The 21,476-nt window shown below is 55.7% G+C and overlaps 1 long non-coding RNA gene and 1 pseudogene across 1 annotated transcript; one reads left to right on the forward strand and one right to left on the reverse strand.

Moving 5' to 3' along the window:
* The window catches only part of LOC139361069 (SH3 domain and tetratricopeptide repeat-containing protein 1-like), a 38,680-nt pseudogene extending 26,591 nt beyond the window's left edge, over window positions 1-12,089 (forward strand).
* A 5-nt stretch (window positions 12,090-12,094) lies between these two features.
* On the reverse strand, window positions 12,095-14,353 carry LOC139361071 (uncharacterized). Its single transcript, XR_011618632.1, has 3 exons — window positions 14,073-14,353; window positions 12,331-12,502; window positions 12,095-12,150 (listed from the first exon to the last, which is right to left on the reverse strand). It is a non-coding gene; the product is annotated as an uncharacterized lncRNA (long non-coding RNA).
* Between the last annotated feature and the right edge of the window lie 7,123 nt (window positions 14,354-21,476).

A 21,476-nucleotide genomic window follows, 5' to 3' on the forward strand; every position in this document is an offset into this window, starting at 1 on the left:
TTTATTAGGGATGGGGTCTCATCATGTTCCCCCAGGCTGGTCTTGAATGCTGGCCTCAGCGATCCTTCCACTTCCGCCTCACAAAGCGCTGGGATGACAGGCGTGAGCCATGGTGCTCAGTCTCTGATTTTAGTCATTTGTGTCCCGTCTTTCTTTTCTTGGTCAGTCTGGAGAAATATTCGTCAATTTTGTTATTATCTTCAAAAAACCCACCTTCGGTTCTGTTGATTATCTGTTTTGTTTTTCCATTCTCTGTATTTTTACTTCCCATTTCCACTCTCACATTTATTATTTTCTTCCTTTTATTCACTTTGGGTTTAGTTCTTTTTCTAGTTTCTCAAGGTGGAAGGTTAAGTTATTGACTTGAGATTTTTCTTCTTTCTTTGAATGTAGACATTTACAGTTATAAATTTCCCTTTCAGTGCTGCCTTAGCTGCATCTTGGAATTTTTGATATGCTGCGCTATTTTTTTTTTTGTTTTAAAGACAGAGTTGTGCTCTATTGCCCAGGCTGGGGTGCAGTGGTGCAATCTTGGCTCACTGCACCTTCTACCCAGGTTCAAGCCATTCTCATGCCTCAGCCTCCCGAGTAGCTGGAATTACAGATGTGCACCACCCCACCTGGCTAATTTTTTTTTTTTTTTTTTTTAATAGAGCGAGACGGGATTTCACCATGTTTCCCAGGCTGATCTCAAACTCCTGGACTCAAGAGATCCTCCCACCTCGACCTCTCACAGTGCTGGGATGAGAGGCGTGAGCCACTGCGCTGGCCCGGGCTGTGCATTTGTTTGCATTCTTCTCAAATTAGTTTTCGGTTTCCCTGATGGTCTCTTTGACTCACTGGTTGTTTAGCAGTGTGTAATTTCCACGTATTTTTGAATCTCCCACATTTCCTTCACTGTTGATTTCCAGTTTCGTGCCAGTACAGCTGAAGAACACCTCTGCTTTGGTCTCAGTCCTTCTCCATTCACTGAGGCTCATTTTGTGGCCTGGCACATGGTCTGTCATGGGGAATGTCCCATGGGTACTCGAGAGGACGGTGTATTCAGCTGTTGTTGGGTGGCGTGTGTGACAGATGTCCATTCGGCGTACCTGGTTTCCGGTGTTAATCTCCGGAATGTTTCTGACACTAGAAAATCAGAAGCTTTTGACCGTTCCCAGTGCCCTGGCTTTGGGAGAGGCCAGTGAACCTGTGGGTTTGGAGCCTGGTTGCATGAGAGAAGCATGTGTGGGAACGCCAGGGGCCGGCTTTGAACCCCATTCCCCCAACATGATGCTGTGTGTGGCAGACATGACGCTTGGCTTTGCTCTCTCAGGGTTCCATCTGCGACAGGGGCTACTTGTGCCCCTGGCCTCATCAGCTCAGGCTGAAGGCGGCCCTGCTCCTGGCCAGAGGGGCTTTGTGAAGCAGAAATAGATGGCCTGGTGCAGGGGCCGAGCCTGGCCAGGACCTCGGCCCTGGGAGTTGTAAAGAAGGCCGGCCTGTACCATGAGCATCTGCATCAAGCTGTGCCCATGTCACGGTGTGCTCGGTGTCTGCCCTGGCACGGGTACATGGCCTGTCTGCACTCAGGCTCCCCGCCTATGGGGCCCAGGCTCACAGAGGTATGAAAGAGGCAAGCACGGCACCGGGGTCTCCGACCCCAGCCAGCCTCGCTTCGATGCTGGGAGACTAACGTCTTCCATTTTGTCCTCTGCCCAGGCCAGCTGCAGGCCGTCTAGCGGCTGTGCTACTTCTACAGCGCCGTCATGCCCAGCGAGGCCCAGTGTGTCATCTACCACGAGCTCCAGCTCTCCCTGGCCCGCAAGGTGGCCGACAAGGTGCTGGAGGGGCAGATCCTGAAGACCATCAGTCAGCTCTACCTGTCCCTGGGCATGGAGCAGTAAGGGCTGGCTTTGCAGTGGTGGAGGTGGGGGCGGGCAGGGCAGGGAGAGGGGCACAGGGAAGCTGGCCCAGGGCGCCAGCAGCCCCTCTCCTTTTGATCATTTGGTTCTTTGGCATCAGATGCTTTGAGCTGGTGGGCCTGGGGTCGTTCCAGGGCTGCTGCTGGCCCGTGAGTCCCAGCTTGAGCCTCCCTTGTTGGGTCAAAGGTCATCTCAACCCCAGCAGAGGCAGTACGTGCACTCTGGGCTGTTCTTCCTACTGTGGTGGCTTTTGTCGTCTGACCTCTGCCTGCCCCGAATCTTCCCTCCTGGCCTTCATCTGTCCCCTTAAATGTGACCACAGCAGCCACCTGTGGCTTCTCTCCCACAGAAGACAGAGCCAGTTGTGTCACCTGCTTCCCTGGGGCACGGTTTCCAAGGTCTCACGTCCCATAAGTGACCTACTCGGCTTCCCCCAAGCATCCTGACCTGTTGGGGTAACCATGGCCCTGGCCACCCCACCCATAGGGCCCAGTGACATTGCTGCAGTCACACCCCCTCGAGTGTTGGACTTACTGAGAGAGCAGGGAAGGAGCCAGATTCCATGGGGACCCAGGAGACTGGCTCCAGTCTTGGCCTCAGGTTCACAGAAGGAAATGGGCCAGTGTGCTAGAGCCATGCTTCTCAAAGTGTAGTCCCTGGACCAGTAGAGCAGCATCCATGTCACCTAGGAGTTTGTGGCAAGTGGGAGTTCTAGGGCCTGCCCCAGGCCTGTGGAACCAGAAGCTCTGGGAGCAGGGCCAGCAATCTGTACAGACCGGCCTCCGGGTGACTGTGATGCCTGCACACCTTGGGAACCATCGGCCCAGATAGCCTCTGAACACTAACGGCTCCTGGTGCATCTGGAGAAGACACAGGCCATGTCTGGGAGGCAGGGGAGATGGACTAGCACACTCCTCCTGCCACAGGGCAGCATGATGCTCGATTCCCTCAGAAGGATGTCCTTCATCTTTTCCATGCCGTGTGTGTTCACCCTGGCCCTCCCAGCAGCCTGGGAAGGGCAGAACACTGCACACACGAGAGGGCCGTTCCCAGTCCCCACATTCCAGGTTCATCTGTCACCAGACCCACGGGTGGAGGCAGACTGGTTCCAGGAGGATGAGAGCCCTTGTTCTGACACCTGTGTCTGATTCCAGGGCCTACAAATCTGCTCTGGACTACACCAAACGAAGTCTGGGGATTTTCATTGACCTCCAGAGGAAAGAGAAGGAGGCGTATGCCTGGCTGCAAGCAGGGAAGATCTATTACATCTTGCGGCAGAGCGAGCTGGTGACCTGCACATCCAGGTGAGTGGCAAGGGATGCAGGAGGACCCCTGTGCTGTTCACTCTCTGTCCATCCACCCATCCATTCATCCTTCCATCATTTATTTACCTGTTCATCCTTCCATCCATCCATCCATTCTTCTGTCCATCCATCCATCATCCATCCATCCACCATTCATCCATCCTTTTATCATCCATTTATTCACCCGTCTATCCATCCATTCACCTGTCCATCCACCCATCCATTCATCCTTCCATCTTCTATCTGTTTACCTGCTCATCCTTCTATCCATCAATCCATCATCCATCCATCCATCCATTCTTCCATCATCTTCCCATACACCTGTGGGTCCTTCCATCCATCCATCCATCATCCATCCATCCATCCATCCATCCTTCCATCCTTCCATCATCCATCCATTCATCTGTTCGTCTTTCCACGAATCCATCCATCCATCCATCATCCATCCCTCCGTCCATCCATCTATCATCCATCCATCCTTTTATCATCCATTCATTCACCTGTCCATCCATCCATCCATTCACCTGTTCGTCCATCCATTCACCTGTTCGTCCATCTATCCATCCTTCCATCTATCTTTCCATCATCCATCCAACTGTTCATCCTTCTATCCATCTATCCATCCATCATTCTTCTGTTCACCTCTTCGTCCATCCATTCACCTCTTCGTCCGTCCATCCATCCATCCTTCCATCCATCCATCCTTCCATCCATCCATTCTTCTGTCCATCCATCCTTCCATCCATCCTTCCATCCATCTTTCCATTATCCATCCAACCATCTTCCATCCATCCATGATCCATCCATTCACCTGTCCATCCATCCATCCATTCATTCATCATCCATCCTTTTATCATCCATCCATCCATTCACCTGTTCATCCATCCCTCCATCCTTTCTTCCATCCTTTCATCATCCATTCACCTGTTCATTCTTCCATCCATCCATCATCCATCCATCCTTCCATCATTCATCCACTCGTCTGCTCATCCTTCCATCCATCCATCCATCCTTCTATCATCCATCCATTCACCTGTTCATCGTTCCATTCACCTGTTCATCCTTCCATTCATCCATCCATCATCCATCCATCCATCCATTCGTCCATCCATCCATCCATTCGTCCATCCATCATTCATTCATTCAGCCACCATCCATCCACCTGTTCATCCATTCATCCATCCATCCTTCCATCATCCGTCCATTCACCTGTTCATCCTTCCATCCATCCATCCTTCATCCATCCATCCATTTATCCATTCATCCATATATCCATCAATCCATCTATCATCCATCTATCCTTCCATCATCCATCCACTCACCTCCTGTTCATCCTTCCATCCATCCATTTATCCATTCATTCATCCATCCATCCTTCCATCCTTCCATCATCCATCCATCTTTCCATCATCCATCCTTCCATCATCCATCCATTCATCCGTTCATCCTTCCATCCATCCATCATCCATCCAGCCATCATCCATCCATCTGTCCATTCATCCATCCATCCTTTTATCATCCATCCTTCATCCATTTATCATCCATCCATTCACCCGTCTATCCATCCATTCACCTGTTCATCCATCCGTCCATTCATCCTTCCATCAACCATCCATTCACCTGTTCATCCTTCCATCCTTCCATCCATCTACCTGTTCATCCTTCCATCCATCCACCATTCATCCATCCACCATTCATCCATCCATCATTCATCCATCCATCCATTTATCCATTCATCCATTTATCCATTCGTCCATATATCCATCCATCATCCATCCATCCTTCCATCAACCATCTACTCACCTCCTGTTCATCCTTCCATCCATCCATCATTCATCCATCTATCCATTTATCCATTCATCCATCCATCCTTCCATCATCCATCCATTCATCTGTTCATCCTTCCATCCATCCATCATCCATCCATCCATCCACCATTCATCCATCCACCATTCATCCATCCATCATTCATCCATCCATCCATTTATCCATTCATCCATTTATCCATTCGTCCATATATCCATCCATCATCCATCCATCCTTCCATCAACCATCTACTCACCTCCTGTTCATCCTTCCATCCATCCATCATTCATCCATCTAACCATTTATCCATTCATCCATCCATCCTTCCATCATCCATCCATTCATCTGTTCATCCTTCCATCCATCCATCATCCATCCATCCATCCATCATCCATCCATCCATCATCCATCCATCTGTCCATTCATCCATCAGTCCATTCATCCATCCATCATTCATCCATTCTTTTTCCATCCATTCACTCGTCTATTCATCCATTCACCTGTTGTTCCATCCATGTGTCCATTCATCCTTCCATCATCCATCCATTCACCTGTTCATCCTTCCATCCATCCATCATCCATCCACATATCTGTTTATCCATCCATCCATCCATCATCTATCCATGCTTCCATCATCCATCCATGCTTCCATCATCCATCCATCCACCTGTTCATCCTTCCATCCATCCATCATCCATCCACCCATCCATTCATCCATCCTTCCATCATCCATCCTTTCTCCCATCCATCCATTCACCGTTTGTCCATCCATCCATCATTCATCCATCCACCCACCAATCTACCTATTAATCCATCCCTCCATTCATCTATCTGTCCATTTGTTTATCCACACATTCGTCTATCCACCATCTATCCATCCACATGTACATACATCATCTACCCTCCACCCATCCATACATTATCTACCCACCCATACATACATACAGACATACACACAAAATTCCACCCACCCACCCACCCATCCATCCATCCACCCACCCATCCACCCATCCATCCATCCATCCATCCAAGCATTCATCTATCCGCACACCCATCCATCCATCCATGTGTCTACATCCCCTCATCCATTCATCCATCCATCCACTCATTCCTAAACCACTGCTGAGCACCTGTTGTGTGCCTTTTCCCTCCCTCCAACTGGTTCCCTCACATCCTCCCCCAGTGGCCAGCATCTTCTCCCTGAGGGCAGAGGCGTGGCCCCTCAGTGCACAGCACCTGCTGGTATACAGCACATGCTCAAATAATGTGACCACTCAGTTAACACACAGAAGAGCTTGCTCCAAGTGACACGTGGCACATCTCCTTACAAAATGAATCTATCATAGTGGCTGTTTTCAGAGGCTTTTCCAAACACAGTGTGATCTGGAACAAATTGTGAAGCCCACGAGCCTGGTGAAGCTTTCATTATTGAGCACCTGCTGTATATCTCCTTGAGCTGAGGAGAGGGATCAAGAGCTCATGGCCAAGAGAGGACCAGGCCCACCCACAAACACTGCTGATGTGGCAGGGATGTGGCAACGCAGAAAGGTGCCAGGGGCTGGGCTCCCAGCAATCTGGGGGCCACGGAGACTGTTTTGAGTGCAGGGGGAGTGGGCTAGGGCTAGCCTTGTTGGTAGGATTCACAGGTATCGGGCTCCTGGGCTGCAGCTGCTCAGTCACCTCCTGGCACTCAGGTGCATCAGTTCATTGTCCTCATGCCAGTGGTGGGGGCAGCCCTCATGCACAGGGTTTGAAAAATGCTCAGGTGTACCTGTAGTGTGTGAGAGGAAGGAGGCTGGCAAAGGTGCGCGTAGCCACCTCGCTAGGTGTGGGTCTTAAGGGAACTTCTGTCTCCTTTCAGGTGGCACAGAATGTGGACCTGTACACAGGGAACCCCAACCTGGGGCTGGAGCTGTTTGAGGCAGCTGGAGACATCTTCTTCAATGGGGCCTGGGAGCGGGAGGAAGGCATGTCCTTCTACCGGGTGAGCTGGCCTGTGGGCTGATGTGGGTGGGCCTCAGTGGGGCACCTGGAGGCTGAGGTACAGGTGTGGCACGGTAGAGGTCTCCCACCTGGAGGCAGGGCCACCCATGCACATGATGAGTTTCCAAGTGGTCTCACCGGAATGATATTGACCGTGCCCCTGCCCGGGACAAACGCTCGGGGTCTGGACGTGACAATGGCTGTACCTTTGTACCTGATGACCTCAAGCAACCATGAGTGGGAAGTCCTGTCCCCATCTTCCAGATGAGGAAACTGAGGCTCAGAGAGGCACAGGGACATGTCAAAGGACACACAGCATCAGTGGGAGGCCCAGGTCTGCATGCACCCCGAAGTGGGACGGCTTCTCCCTTCCTCTGAGCTCACGGTGTGGCTCAGCCGTGGGCACAGATAAATGTGGTGTTTTTAGAGCAGAGAGGAGTGCTGGCTCCCCCCAGTCAGACTCCCGGTGCCCAGGTGGGAGAGGCTGGTCTGAGGCTGTCGAGTGTAGCTGGATGGGCCTCAGGTGACTCTTCAGCCCCCAACTTGGGTGTCTGAACTGTGTGTTATCCCAGAGCACAGAGCTGTGTCGAGGTGCAGGGGTAGCTGGGGCGTGGGAAGCTCCAAGTACATGTTTGAGCTCTGAGGAGGGCTGTGGGCAAGGTGGGTGCTGCGGGAAACCTGACCCCACCTGCCTGTGTGGTAGGACCAGGTCCTGCCCCTGGCAGTGACTACGGGCAACCGCGAGGTGGAGCTGCAGCTACAGCTGTGCAACAAGCTGGTGGCACTCCTGGCCGCTCTGGAGAAGCCCCAGGAGGGCTTGGAGTTTGCCTACATGGCCCTAGCACTCAGCATCACTCTGGGTAAGTCCCCTGAGCCCCCACCCTGCAAGGACCCACACTTTGCCAGAGCCCAGCCTCCAGGTCTGCAGGCCAGGAGCTGAAACAGCTGCTGGATTTTCCTGGTCTCCTGTCCAGGCAGGCAGATCGACCCAACTGGCTTCCCCGTCCGGCTGTGGGGCACAGCCCGAGGTCTCTCACGCAGTACAGAGCTCCCTGCCTGACTGAGCTCTGCTTCCTCTGCCTGTTCCTGCTGCTGACCACAAGGGCCGCCCAGTGTGCCCTCTGCCTTCCAGACATGCCAGGCATCTCGTTGGTTCCTGTATGTGTCAGGCTGAGTGGCACATTCCCTTTCTCTTGTGCCCTTCCCACCCTTATCAACCACATGGCTCTCTGGCTGATAAAATCCCAGTTCCCCTTCCAGCAGTCTGCCCCTTAAGGCCAGGTATCCCCTGGTGCTGTGCCAGGGTCGTCTGTCCCCCTCCAGAGACAGGGAACCCTAGGCAGGCCACATGCCCGAGCGCCTTGTGCCCCGTGGCCCAGTACACAGTAGGTGTGCAGCTGACTCCCCAAGGTAGGGGTTCTGATCGTGACACACCCAGGAGGAGTCAGATGTCACGTCGTTGGGTTGCCTGGAGCCGGGGTCCCGGGAGCACCTGGACTGCATGGCTTTTGGGCTCCCCTGGTTAAAACCAGTGAGTAAAGGCAGGTGGCTATGTGTAGGCACAGAGCTGGGCCATCCAAGTCCGACTTTGCCAAAGCCTCACAGTAGACAGGGGCAGGCCTTATTAGTTCTGCTTTGCAGATGGGAAAGTGAGTCTGGGAACCTGGAAGGGAATGGCCAGAGCTGCCCAGGTGACCACAGGTGCCTGGAGGCAAGCCAGGTGTGCTGCCCGGGGTCTGCATACCTGCTCCTGAGGGGCCTGTGCCCTCCCTGCCCCAGGGAGCCGCGTCCTCACACCTGCCCCTTTGGCCTGTACCCCAGGGGACCGGCTGAACGAACGCGTGGACTACCACCAGCTGGCAGCCCTGCACCACCGGCTGGGCCATGGCAAGCTGGCGGAGCACTTCTACCTCAAGGCCCTGTAGCTCTGCAACTTGCCCCTGGAGTTTGACGAGGAGACCCTCTACTACGTGAAGGTGTACCTGGTGCTCGGTGACATCATCTACGACCTGAAGGTGGGTAGGGGGGGCAGGGCTCGGGGTGTTCCCGGCCCCCTTGGAGTGAGATCTCCACCCAGACCCCAGAGGCCTGGGTTCCAGCCTTCCTTAGGAATGGCCCAGTGGCCTCCCTGAAGTTCTGCACCCAGCTGAAGGAGCCGGCAAGCTTAGCAGATACAACCCAGCTCCCAAGATGGCCAGGCCCCACCCTCAGGAACTCAGACTCAGCCAGGGAGGCTGACACATGAGTGTGCAATGGTGGCCTCCGAGTAAAGAAGGGGGATTGTAGTCAGGGGGGCCCTCCTGGAGGAGGTGACACCAAAGCTGAGTCTTGACAGTCAAGTGTCAAGTTGCATTTAACAAAGAAAACAGGGTTGGGAGAAGGACATTTCGGAGGACGGCATCATCCTCACATTGAATCCACGTTGCAAGATCAAATCCTGGCACCTCCTCTAGGAAGCCTGCCCAGGGTGCCAGCCTGCACTGAGCAACTCCTTCCTGGAGTCCCGAGACACCTTGAATCTTCACACCACCCAGGAAGGGTGGGGTGGGACCCCAGTGTCTTACCATTGGGTTCACAGACAGGGAAACCCCAGCTTAGGGCAGGTGCAGTGGGGCGGGGCCCCAGCCAGCCAGGCTGAGGCCTTGCTGGGTCGGGTCTGTCTCGAGGGGAGGTGCTGTGCTCCCTCTGCCCCCAGCCCTGCAGGGGTGGAGAGCTGGGACTGGCAGACTCAGACCTGGGGTGTCTCCACCCCTCTGCCCAGCAGGCACCGCTCCCCCTCAGCATCGCACCGGCGCCGCGTCAGTGCTCCTTATGGGCTGAGGGGCCAGGGCGCTCCAGTCCAGGGGCCGAGATCTTGGCGGCCTTAGAACAACATGAGGAGCTGGGGCAGCCCTAAGACCCCGCCCCGTTTCCCCCACCTCAGGCCTGGGGCTGCCCGGGAGGCCTCTTCCCAGTGCTGGCGACACCTGGTGGTCAGAAGTGGTCCCTGTGGTCTCCCAAGTCCCAGCCAGACAGGGAGGTGCCAGGTGTCAGGCCCAGAGGGACGCTGCTCAGGGGCTCGCCTGGGACCCAGGGGGACGGGCCTCCCAGAAGAGGCCTTTATCTCTCTTGGTCAAGCCTGCCGCCCATTCCACCTGTCCAGGAGAAAGGAAAGGGCCAAGTAGTACCTGAGAGGCCAAAGTCCACGGTTGGGGTCGAGGGGCAGAGGCCTCCTTCACCTACTTCCCATGCACAGCCCTCCTTCCCATGCACAGTCCTCCTTCCCATGTACAGCCCTCCTTTACCTCCTTCCCGTGCACAACCTTCCTTCACCTCCTTCCCGTGCACAACCTTCCTTCACCTCCTTCCCATGCACAGCCCTCTGGGCCTCATCGTGACTATGCTGTCAGCGCAGGCCAGCTTCCCACAGGGAGGCCGCTTTGGAATTCCCCAAGGGCGGCTGTCTTTCCAAGGCTACACCCTCCTCCTTGTATAGGAGGCTCTGGACCCAGGGCCCAGAGGAGTGGGAGAAAAAGCCGGGCTGGATGGAGCCTGGAAGGCTGGCAGAGAAGCAGGTTTAAATGGGCATCTTTGCCAATTGCCTCTAAAATGGGGTCCCCTTTAGTCTACACATGAGAGTGAGCCCTGGAATAGGGTGGATTAGGTGTGTCCTGGCTCAGCCTGCCACTCACTAGCTGCTTCACACACTACAGGCACATGGAAATGCACACACACACAGGCACACGCACACACAGGCATGCACACAGGCACAGAAACATGCACATGCACAGGCACACGCAGAGACATATGCTTTGGCTGGCTCCTTCCTGTTTAGTTGGGAAGCCCCCACCCCTTCAGGAAGCCTTTGCCTTCCACCCCCGGCTGAGTCTGGGGCCTCCTGGGCTTCCCTCTGCCACAGCCCGGGCCACCCTGTGTGGTCAGTGTTCACTCAAAGTTCCCTCAGACTGGGAGCAAGGACGTTAGGCTCAGCCACGCACCCAACACAGAGTCCAGTGTTCGGCTGGGCTGGGGGGCATTGGATGAGCAGTGGCGGTGACTCGGGGCCTTCTCACGCCCCTGCTCTGTGTGTGGGGTGGGGCAGTGAGGGAATGGACTGCTGCATCTTGGACTTTCTCATTGGCCCTGGGAGCCATCTTGAGATGGTAAAGAGGAACAGGCCAGGCATGGGTCTTAGAGAGGTCCCTTGGGTGACCCCCATGTGGAGGAGGTGCCTGGGGAGAAGCCGGGTGGGGGATGGGAGGGTCAAGGAGGAGGTCTGGGAGACGGCATCCCAACCCAGGGATGGTGAGTTTGAGCCAAAGATGCATTGAAAACAGGAGTGGATGTCTGGGGAGTCACACTCCATCAATATTTCAGGGAACATTGCCAGAGAGGACACCTGTGAGATGGTTTTGTACCTGGCCTGTCCCGTGGAGGGCCTGGAAATGGTCAGCATGGACAGGGGCCAGAGGGGAGCCTGGGTCACTCAACGCTGTGCCCCTGCTGTGGCTTGGAGCCACGGGTCCTGCATGGAACTCTCAGAGCAGGCAGGATCTGCCCTGACCTCAGCCCATGGGGAAAGCAGCCACTGCCTGCAGAGAGGGTGGCACTGAGGCAGGAGGCGTGGGGTGAGTGGGGCATAGGGACAGTCAGGAAGGCTTCCAGGGGTGTCAGGGTCATCCCCACCTGCAGCTGAGACCACAGCAGTGTCACAGGCTTCGGGGCTCATGGGGTGAGCCAGCATTGGCTGGACATGTGGAATGACCTGGAGACAGGAACGGCCTCTGGGAAGACGGGCTCCGAGTCCCCCTTTTGCTGAGCATGGCCTGTCCCTTTCAGGACCCCTTTTGATGCAGCCGGGTACTACCAGCTGGCACTGGCAGCTGCCGTGGACCTGGGCAACAAGAAGGCACGGCTGAAGATCTACACGTGGCCGGCCACCATCTCCCACAACTTCCTCCTGGACCGCGAGAAGTCGATCCTCTTCTACCAGAAGGCCAGGACCTTCGCCACAGAACTCAACGTCCGCAGAGTCAACCTACCTCCTCTGCCACTCTGCGGGTGGGCCCCCTGGTTGACCCCAGCCACCCTCGCTGAGGACAGCATCCGAGGGAATCGGTTTTGTGCAAGGAGGATGGTCTCCTGCCTCTCCTGGTGTCTCCGTGGCTCATTTTCTGGGAAATGGAGGCATGAAAACAGGGTTCAAATAGCAATAAATGGTTTTTTTTTTGCAATAACATACCAAAGTCCCCAGGGCATCCTTCCCTGTGTGCTTCCTGGGCTATGTCTAGGGGCCAGCTCCTTCCCTGGTGGCAGCCCTCTTGGGGATGAGAAGGACTGTGAGTCCAACAGACCTGGGCCAGGTCACCATGAGCCTAGGTTTCCTCGGCGGCCAGAGGGGAGATGGTGGTGGAACTCTGGGCAGCTTCCTGCTCTCCCTGCTCAGAGCTTTTGCTGTAGGTCTCGTGCCGCCGTTGCCTTTAACCTTCAGGCCACTGTGCCCGGATGTGGGGGATGCTAGTGTCCCTGTTCGCCATTGGAGAAATAGAGGCACAGAGAGGTTAGGTGTCTGGCTGACCGTCACACAGCAGGTAGGGGCGGAGACGCAGAGCCCAGTACACTGACCACCACACCACCCTGTCAGCCTGCAGCCAGGAAGGTGTCCCCCATTAGGACCCAAGGTCAGCTCCTGGACCTCTCTTGTGGTGTCAGGAGAGCCACAGGCCAGTGAGGGTGGCGACGGGCATCCCTCAGTCAGTGTCCTCTGCTCCCAGACTTGGTTGGGCCAAGCCTGGCTAGTCCCACCTCTGGCCACTGGTCAGCCCTGCGGGAAGTGAGATGCAGGGATCTCCACCTGTGTAGACGCTGTTACCCAGTATTGAAAGCCTTATCTGGGCTGACCACAGCTATCCCCACATGCCCCTCCCCTTCCGGCCCCCGGCCCTCATCCCAGTCCCAGGAATCCCAGGTTTTCCTGCTTGGAATCTCTGGGCCCCAGGGAACACAGCTCACACGGTCTCTTTGCCAGTTTACGGCAAGGAAACCGAGGTTCAGAGACTGTGGGTGTCCCACGTGATTCTCACGTACACTGCACTCTCCCAGGCCCCTCTTTTAAACACTTTAAATGAGGTGACTTTCACATCACATGCAATTAACTATTTCAACGCGATTAATGTGGTGGCATTTCTGTATTCACAGTCCTGTGCAACCACTCATGCCATCTAGTTTCAAAATGTGTTCATCTCCCCAGAAGAAACCTCCCATCCTCACTAAGCAGTTACCCCTCCTTGGTATCCCCAAGCCCCTCGTTTAATGGAAGGGGAAACTGAGGCCCGCAGAGAGACTTGCCAGTGGATGGAGCTCTGATAATAAGGAATCAGGCACCCATCTGCTGGTTCAATCCTGGGTTGGTTTTCCACCCAGCAGAGGTGACAGAGCCAGGAGGTTCTGGGACCCCATGCTTGCAGCCAGAGCCCTACCCTGAGCCCCCCCACCAGGGAGCAGCAGAGAGCTTTCCAGAACCAGCCGCGGGGCTGGCAGGAAGCAGCGCGTCAGAACTGCTGACAAACCTCACGTGGACTCCAGATCCCTGTCTCTGGGGGTTGGGCTTGGGAATTGGAGAGGAGGCCGCATGATTGGAAACGAAGACAGCACGGCCTGGCTGGAGCAGCCGGAAGCGCCGTCACGTTGCCCGAGGACAGACTTCGTGCCCGCTGGGTTGGACCTGCAGCCATTCTTCTCGGGGTGGGGCCCCTAGGTCAGGGTTGCTCTTGGTCCCCGACCTGCCTCAGAGTCCGGGGGGCTTTGGAACTGTGCCTCCCCATCTCCACCCACCCTGGCTGGTGCCATGAGGGGCCTGTATCCTGGGATCCTGTTCCTCTTGGGCAGCAGAGACTGGGGGACCAGAGGAGATGACGGGTCTTCAAGCCCCACATTCAAACCCCAGCCCACCACTGACAGTCTGGGGGTTCGGGATGAGGGAGTTGATGTCTCTGAGCCCCAGTTTTGCCATCACTAAAATGAGGCCGACATACTGGGGCAGAGTGCCAGCCCCCGGGCTAACAGAGGCCTGTTTCCTACTGACAATCCCTCTTACCCCTAGGAACAGCTCCAACAACCACACACTAGAGAACACTCAACCCAGGCCAACTTGTCAGAGGCACGAGAACCAGAGCGACTCCATCTTGAATGGGGGCTGGGTAAAGGGAGGCTGAGACCTGCTGGGCCGCATTCCCAGGAGGCTAGGCATTCTTAGTCACAGGATGAGATAGGAGGTCCCCACAAGATACAGGTCATAAAGACCTTGCTGATAAAGCAAGTTGCAGTAAAGTCGGCCAAAGCCCACCAAACCCAAGATGGCCACGAGAGTGACCTCTGATTGTCCTCACGGCTCATTATGTGCTAATTATAATGCATTAGCTGTTACAAGACACTCCGACCAGCGCCGCGACAGTTTACAGATGCCATGGCAACATCTGGAGGTTGCCCTACATGGTCTTAGAAGGGAGAGCAGAAACTCTCAGTTCCGGGAATTGCCCACCCCTTTCCTGGAACACTCATGAATAGTCCAACCCTTGTTTAGCGTATGATCAAGAAATAACCATGAAAATGGGCAACCAGCAGCCTTTGGCACCACTTTGCCTATGGAGCAGCCATTCTTTTTTTTCTTTTTTTCTTTTTTTTTTTTTTTTTTTTTTTTTGAGATGGAGTCTCGCTCTGTTGGCCGAACTGGAATGCAGTGGCGTGATCTTGGCTCACTACAACCTCTACCTCTTGGGTTCAAGCGATTCTCTTGCCTCAGCCTTCCTAGTAGCTGGGATTACAGGCACCTGCCACCACGCCCAGTTAATGTTTTGTATTTTAGTGGCGACAGGGTTTTGCCATGTTGGACCAGGCTGGTCTCGAACTTCTCACCTCAGGTGACCCACCTGCCTCGGCATCCCAAAGTTATAGGATTACAGGAGTGAGCCATTGCGCCCGGCCAGAGTAGCCATTCTTTTATTCCTTTCCTTTCCTAATAAACTTGATTTCACTTTATGGACTCGCCCCGAATTCTTTCTTCTGTGAGATCCAAGAAACCTCTCTTGGGGTCTGGATCGGAACCGCTTTCCAGTAACAAACTTGCTTAACCTCTCAGACCCTTTTTCTCTTCATCTGTAACCAAAGACAAAGACTCCCCCGAGGTTCCAAAAGTGTGGAGAGAACGCCTGGGAAACGAGGGGCACAGAGTTGGTGTGCAGAACCAATATCACAAAGTGAGTGTCAAGCCACTGTCATACTGGAAGTAATATCATGCTCTCCCCCACAAGTTATGAGGAACAATATCACAGGGAGGTGTGTACCTTCTCCGGTAGTGGGACTAGTATCATCATCTCTTCCTTTAGATGACAGGAACGATGTCACAGGGTGGGTGTACACCCCATGTGTTTTTGGAAGCAATGTCATTCTCTCTTCTTCTAGGTTTTACGATTCACATCACAGGCGGGGTGTACACCCCTTATTATATTGGATGGCGTCTCATCCTCTTTCAACCTGTATCTTTAGAACAATATCCCATGGGGGTTGTATATCTTTTCAATATTGATAGTAATACCATCTTCTCCTTTCCTGGATATCAGAAACAATATCACAGGAGGTGTGTACACCACTTGCAATGTTGGTAGTAATATCACCTCTCTCCTGTGGTTATTAAGGACAAAATCCCAGGGCGGCTGTACGGTTCCTACTTTATTGGGAGTAATATCATCCATTCACCCCCTGGATATCAGGAACCATATCACAGAAGAGTTGTCCACCCCCTTCGATATTGTCAGCCATGTCATCTTCTTCCCGCCAGGATATTAGGAACGATACCCGAGGTTTGGGGGCGGTGTACACCCACTGCGATATCGAAAGTAAAATCAGCCTCTTTCCCACTGGATATTAGGAACGATATCACGGGTGTGTGTGCACCTTCTGGGATATTGGGAGTACTCTCAGCCTCCACCCTGCTGCATATCAGGAACAACACAAAGGGGGCAGGGTGGTTACATCCCCTGTGATATTGAGAGCAATACTCTTCTCTTTCCCCTATACATTAGGAACTACATCACAGGGGTCTGTACACCTTCAGCGATATTGGGATTCCTGTTATCCTCTCCCCCATTGAATGTCGAAAACGATATCACAGAAGGGTGTACACCCCCTGCAATATGGCCAGTAACATCATCGTCTCTACCTTTGGATACTAGGAACAACATCACAGAGGGTGTGTACACTCCCCTGCAATATTGGGCATAATGTTATCCTCCCTTCCCCTGAATATTAGAAACGATATCCCTGGTGGAGGGAGGTGGAGTACATTAAGAACAACATCACTGGGTGGCTGTACTCCCCCTGCGATATTGTGCGTAGTATCATCCTCTCTTGCCTAGGATATTAAGAACAATATCACAGGAGGGGGGTACAGCCACAGTCCCTGCGTTATTGGGAGTAATAGCGTCTTCTTCCACTCTAGATATAAGCAACAATATCCCTGGGTTTGTGTACATCCCTTGCGATATAGGGCATATTGTCATTGTCACCCAATGTGGATATTGGGTGCAGTGTCTCAGCGGGGTTTACACTTTCTTCGATATTCGGAGTAATATCATCCTCTCCCCTCAGGATCGTAGGCTAAATGTCGAAGGGGTTTTACAACTCGTACGATATGGGCAGTAATAGCATCCTATCCCCACCTGGATGTTAGGAACTATATCACAGGGGACTGTACACTTCTTGGCATATTGGGAATCTTATCATCCTCTCCCATTTTGGATATTATGAAAAATATTAGAAACGAGGTGTACACCCGCTGAGATATTGAGAGTAATATTATGCTCTCCTCTTCGGGATATTAGGAACAATATTGCAGGAGGTGTGTACAACCCCTGTGATATTGGGAGTAATATCATTCTCTCTCTTTGAATATAAGAAACCATATCACAGGAGGATGTACCCCACCCCCGGTGATACTGGGAGTCATATGATGTTATTCGGAACAATAGCACAGTGGGTGTGTAAAATCCCTGCAATATTGCCACTAGTATTATCTTCTCCATCCCAGGATATAAGGAACAATGTCACAAGGGGATGTACACCCCTGTGATATTGGGGATAACATCTTCCTCTCCCCGGCTGGCTATTGGTAATATCTTCCTCTCTCCGGCTGGATGTGAGGGAAAATATCACAGTGGAGGTCGACGCCCTTTGTGATATTGGGAGTAATATTATCCTCTCGCAGGTTGGATAGAGGGAACAAGATGACCGAAAGGATGAATACACGCTGCGGTACTGTCATTCACGTCAGCCACTACCCCCGGTTATTAGGAATAACATCATAGAGGAGTGAACACTTTCTTCGATATTGGGAGTAATATCATCTTCTCAACGCAGGATATCAGGAACAAGCCTATTAATTGTTAATATTAATAAATACAATAAAAATTGATACTAATCATCAACATTACTAATGACAATAAAGATACTAAATATTATTCACTCAAAATGTTAACGATTAGTATTAATAATTAATAATCATAACACTATTAATAATAAAATAATGGTATCAATAACTAATGTTACTTAAGTCAATACAAAGTGATACTGGCAAAAACACAATAATTAATATAAAAAATTAATATTAATAAATGACATAATTATTAAAAATTAATTTTGGGCATCCATCATCATCTATTTAAATTAATTATCAATATTAATGAGAAAATATTAATTGATAATATTATTGATAATTATTATAATTGATTCTTAATATTTAATAAATAATTCTATCATTGTTCCCTGAGTAATATTCTGAAGATACACACACGTCTGTGAAAGAGATAATCATTTCCAGAGAGAGAAACGATACTACTCACAATATCGAAAACAGGATGTGAGTCCACAATGTGAGTCCACAATGGCTCCCAATAGCCAAGGGGGGGAGAGGGGGTGGCTATTGGTCCCCACCTCGCGGGGGGTGGCTCACCCCCCTGCGAGGTGGCTCCCAATAGCCAAGGGGGGGAGAGGGGGGTGGCTATTGGTCCCCACCTCGCGGGGGGTGGCTCACCCCCCTGCGAGGTGGCTCCCAATAGCCAAGGGGGGGAGAGGGGGTGGCTATTGGTCCCCACCTCGCGGGGGGTGGCTCACCCCCCTGCGAGGTGGCTCCCAATAGCCAAGGGGGGGAGAGGGGGTGGCTATTGGTCCCCACCTCGCGGGGGGTGGCTCACCCCCCTGCGAGGTGGCTCCCAATAGCCAAGGGGGGGAGAGGGGGTGGCTATTGGTCCCCACCTCGCGGGGGGTGGCTCACCCCCCTGCGAGGTGGCTCCCAATAGCCAAGGGGGGGAGAGGGGGTGGCTATTGGTCCCCACCTCGCGGGGGGTGGCTCACCCCCCTGCGAGGTGGCTCCCAATAGCCAAGGGGGGGAGAGGGGGTGGCTATTGGTCCCCACCTCGCGGGGGGTGGCTCACCCCCCTGCGAGGTGGCTCCCAATAGCCAAGGGGGGGAGAGGGGGTGGCTATTGGTCCCCACCTCGCGGGGGGTGGCTCACCCCCCTGCGAGGTGGCTCCCAATAGCCAAGGGGGGGAGAGGGGGTGGCTATTGGTCCCCACCTCGCGGGGGGTGGCTCACCCCCCTGCGAGGTGGCTCCCAATAGCCAAGGGGGGGAGAGGGGGTGGCTATTGGTCCCCACCTCGCGGGCGGTGGCTCACCCCCCTGCGAGGTGGCTCCCAATAGCCAAGGGGGGGAGAGGGGGTGGCTATTGGTCCCCACCTCGCGGGCGGTGGCTCACCCCCCTGCGAGGTGGCTCCCAATAGCCAAGGGGGGGAGAGGGGGTGGCTATTGGTCCCCACCTCGCGGGCGGTGGCTCACCCCCCTGCGAGGTGGCTCCCAATAGCCAAGGGGGGGAGAGGGGGTGGCTATTGGTCCCCACCTCGCGGGCGGTGGCTCACCCCCCTGCGAGGTGGCTCCCAATAGCCAAGGGGGGGAGAGGGGGTGGCTATTGGTCCCCACCTCGCGGGCGGTGGCTCACCCCCCTGCGAGGTGGCTCCCAATAGCCAAGGGGGGGAGAGGGGGTGGCTATTGGTCCCCACCTCGCGGGCGGTGGCTCACCCCCCTGCGAGGTGGCTCCCAATAGCCAAGGGGGGGAGAGGGGGTGGCTATTGGTCCCCACCTCGCGGGCGGTGGCTCACCCCCCTGCGAGGTGGCTCCCAATAGCCAAGGGGGGGAGAGGGGGTGGCTATTGGTCCCCACCTCGCGGGCGGTGGCTCACCCCCCTGCGAGGTGGCTCCCAATAGCCAAGGGGGGGAGAGGGGGTGGCTATTGGTCCCCACCTCGCGGGCGGTGGCTCACCCCCCTGCGAGGTGGCTCCCAATAGCCAAGGGGGGGAGAGGGGGTGGCTATTGGTCCCCACCTCGCGGGCGGTGGCTCACCCCCCTGCGAGGTGGCTCCCAATAGCCAAGGGGGGGAGAGGGGGTGGCTATTGGTCCCCACCTCGCGGGCGGTGGCTCACCCCCCTGCGAGGTGGCTCCCAATAGCCAAGGGGGGGAGAGGGGGTGGCTATTGGTCCCCACCTCGCGGGCGGTGGCTCACCCCCCTGCGAGGTGGCTCCCAATAGCCAAGGGGGGGAGAGGGGGTGGCTATTGGTCCCCACCTCGCGGGCGGTGGCTCACCCCCCTGCGAGGTGGCTCCCAATAGCCAAGGGGGGGAGAGGGGGTGGCTATTGGTCCCCACCTCGCGGGCGGTGGCTCACCCCCCTGCGAGGTGGCTCCCAATAGCCAAGGGGGGGAGAGGGGGTGGCTATTGGTCCCCACCTCGCGGGCGGTGGCTCACCCCCCTGCGAGGTGGCTCCCAATAGCCAAGGGGGGGAGAGGGGGTGGCTATTGGTCCCCACCTCGCGGGCGGTGGCTCACCCCCCTGCGAGGTGGCTCCCAATAGCCAAGGGGGGGAGAGGGGGTGGCTATTGGTCCCCACCTCGCGGGCGGTGGCTCACCCCCCTGCGAGGTGGCTCCCAATAGCCAAGGGGGGGAGAGGGGGTGGCTATTGGTCCCCACCTCGCGGGCGGTGGCTCACCCCCCTGCGAGGTGGCTCCCAATAGCCAAGGGGGGGAGAGGGGGTGGCTATTGGTCCCCACCTCGCGGGCGGTGGCTCACCCCCCTGCGAGGTGGCTCCCAATAGCCAAGGGGGGGAGAGGGGGTGGCTATTGGTCCCCACCTCGCGGGCGGTGGCTCACCCCCCTGCGAGGTGGCTCCCAATAGCCAAGGGGGGGAGAGGGGGGTGGCTATTGGTCCCCACCTCGCGGGCGGTGGCTCACCCCCCTGCGAGGTGGCTCCCAATAGCCAAGGGGGGGAGAGGGGGTGGCTATTGGTCCCCACCTCGCGGGCGGTGGCTCACCCCCCTGCGAGGTGGCTCCCAATAGCCAAGGGGGGGAGAGGGGGTGGCTATTGGTCCCCACCTCGCGGGCGGTGGCTCACCCCCCTGCGAGGTGGCTCCCAATAGCCAAGGGGGGGAGAGGGGGTGGCTATTGGTCCCCACCTCGCGGGCGGTGGCTCACCCCCCTGCGAGGTGGCTCCCAATAGCCAAGGGGGGGAGAGGGGGTGGCTATTGGTCCCCACCTCGCGGGCGGTGGCTCACCCCCCTGCGAGGTGGCTCCCAATAGCCAAGGGGGGGAGAGGGGGTGGCTATTGGTCCCCACCTCGCGGGCGGTGGCTCACCCCCCTGCGAGGTGGCTCCCAATAGCCAAGGGGGGGAGAGGGGGTGGCTATTGGTCCCCACCTCGCGGGCGGTGGCTCACCCCCCTGCGAGGTGGCTCCCAATAGCCAAGGGGGGGAGAGGGGGTGGCTATTGGTCCCCACCTCGCGGGCGGTGGCTCACCCCCCTGCGAGGTGGCTCCCAATAGCCAAGGGGGGGAGAGGGGGTGGCTATTGGTCCCCACCTCGCGGGCGGTGGCTCACCCCCCTGCGAGGTGGCTCCCAATAGCCAAGGGGGGGAGAGGGGGTGGCTATTGGTCCCCACCTCGCGGGCGGTGGCTCACCCCCCTGCGAGGTGGCTCCCAATAGCCAAGGGGGGGAGAGGGGGTGGCTATTGGTCCCCACCTCGCGGGCGGTGGCTCACCCCCCTGCGAGGTGGCTCCCAATAGCCAAGGGGGGGAGAGGGGGTGGCTATTGGTCCCCACCTCGCGGGCGGTGGCTCACCCCCCTGCGAGGTGGCTCCCAATAGCCAAGGGGGGGAGAGGGGGTGGCTATTGGTCCCCACCTCGCGGGCGGTGGCTCACCCCCCTGCGAGGTGGCTCCCAATAGCCAAGGGGGGGGAGAGGGGGTGGCTATTGGTCCCCACCTCGCGGGCGGTGGCTCACCCCCCTGCGAGGTGGCTCCCAATAGCCAAGGGGGGGAGAGGGGGTGGCTATTGGTCCCCACCTCGCGGGCGGTGGCTCACCCCCCTGCGAGGTGGCTCCCAATAGCCAAGGGGGGGAGAGGGGGTGGCTATT

The sequence above is a fragment of the Macaca nemestrina genome (assembly GCF_043159975.1).
Source record: "Macaca nemestrina isolate mMacNem1 chromosome 4 unlocalized genomic scaffold, mMacNem.hap1 SUPER_4_unloc_6, whole genome shotgun sequence".
Classification (NCBI taxonomy): domain Eukaryota; kingdom Metazoa; phylum Chordata; class Mammalia; order Primates; family Cercopithecidae; genus Macaca; species Macaca nemestrina.